Genomic DNA, 2,084 nt, shown 5'->3' on the forward strand with positions numbered 1-2,084 from the left:
ATGCAAAAAACAGACGCTTAAGCAGTTAAAAAGCACCTCATAGGCCTACCACCTTACTAGTCATCCCAAAAATACTGTGTGAACTAATTATAGGCATTGCACCGTCCAAATACCCATAGGCTTGTTTTGGGCGAGTCGATCGGGCGAGTGCAGGGGCGCCGCTAACTACAGCTTTAACATCGGTGCTGGGGGGGGGGGGGCTGGCCCCTAATTTTTGTGACTGTTTCCAGCACATTTTTCGAACGCTGCAATCTTATCATCATTATTATTATTATTATTATTATTATTATTATTTTTATTATTATTATTATTATTATTATTATTGTTGTTGTTGTTATTGTTATTATTATTAATATTATTATTATTATTATTATTATTATTATTATTATTATTATTGTTTATCTTTCAAATAAAAATATCTTTCGCTTGATTTTAGGATTAATCATTTGTGATACAAAATTGGCTATGTCAATCCTATTGTTATATATTGAACAGTGACAGATTCAAGGGGAAACCCTGTCAGCACAGGCACCCCCAACCTCCTATTTTTTTCAAAATTATATAAAAACAAAATAAATAAAAAACAGACAAAATTGTTATTCAACTTTTAATCTGAGAGTGCCATTTCCGGTCATCTGGAGGTGCCATAATCATATTTTTTCTTACCTCAGCCCCAACAGTTGTGCGGATGAGGAGGGTGGACATTTTATTTACGCAATACCCTCCCTGGGTCCCCTCTATTTCGACTTCCTGGACCCGCCACGGGCCCCGGTGAGGGTCCAGGGGGGGGGGGCGAAGCCCCCAGAAGCTGTGGCGCCTATAGCCTTTTTACCCGCTTATAAAATACTACATGCAAACTAACACTGACAGAAAATAATGATTTATTATCTACATAATTAGCATGTACAGTTCTTTTAAAATCAATCAAGAGGTTTTTCCTTTTCTCCTCTTTTGTTCAAGTAGTACTGCTGCTACACTGGCCCCTTGAATCTGCCACTGGAATACTCATCATAAAGTTTTTAAAATTATGCTGGTAATCATAATTATGCCCGCTTATATTTCGTGCAAACTAACATTCATAATAATAATGATTTATATCTACTGATAAGCATGTACAGTACTTTTAAAATCAATCAAGATGTCTTCCTTTTTCTCCTCTTTTTGAATTTCACTTAGTTCTTCACATTTTGAAATGTGAAGAACAAAAAAAAAAAAACAAAGGTGATTTACTTAATTTATCATTATCAGTGGCGGCTCCAGGAAAGCGAAATACAGGGGGACACGAAGAGACTTTCACAATTTGAGAAACTAGGTCACCTCAGCCCCACGATGGTTGGGCCTGAGGTACGGTAAGAAAATGTATTATTATGACACTCCTAGATGGCCTAAAATGGCACTCTCAGACTTAAAAATTTTAATTATAATTTTCATTGCATTTTTTTTAAATTTTGAAAACTTTAAGGGAGGGGAAGAATCGGCTCGGCCCCACTTGAATCCGGCACTAATTATTATGACGTCATTGCGAGATTGCGTCAACGTAACACTGGAGTTTGTAAACTCGTGGTATCACTAATTAAATAATTTGAAATAGATAGTCCTGCCTGTGTAAAAGGCTGTATAATTGTTGTTTAATAACGGCTATATAAAATTCAATTGACTAACTCTAATTTTGTTAAACTAGGAGGAACCAGTGTATGCAGTTACACTAGTACGGGTCATTATAAATACAAAAGGAATAAATCGGTTATAGTAAAAATTGTGCACTTTTGAGTTTGTAAAAATATTGGCCTAATAAGTTTACAAGCTTCCAATTTTAACAACGTACCGTACCAGTACATTGTTTTCACAATAAATATAGCCTCTGATAACCTTTCCCGTTGCATCCATAAAATCGATGTAGTGGTTACTGAGATGGTTAGGAAATGTACAAACAATTGCGTTTTTACTCGGTTTTGGTCCGGAAATACGTACCGCACCTGGAAAAGTGAACATACAAAATTCATGACAGTCATGTGTAATCGTTATTCTTTCCAAGAAGATTGGTGAAAAGCTGTCTCCTATACACATCTAGATGTGTATAAGAG

Source organism: Anneissia japonica, unplaced genomic scaffold, assembly GCF_011630105.1.
Source record: "Anneissia japonica isolate Jap-2015-1 unplaced genomic scaffold, ASM1163010v1 scaffold25212_len90753_cov164, whole genome shotgun sequence".
In the NCBI taxonomy this organism is placed as follows: Eukaryota; Metazoa; Echinodermata; class Crinoidea; order Comatulida; family Comatulidae; genus Anneissia; species Anneissia japonica.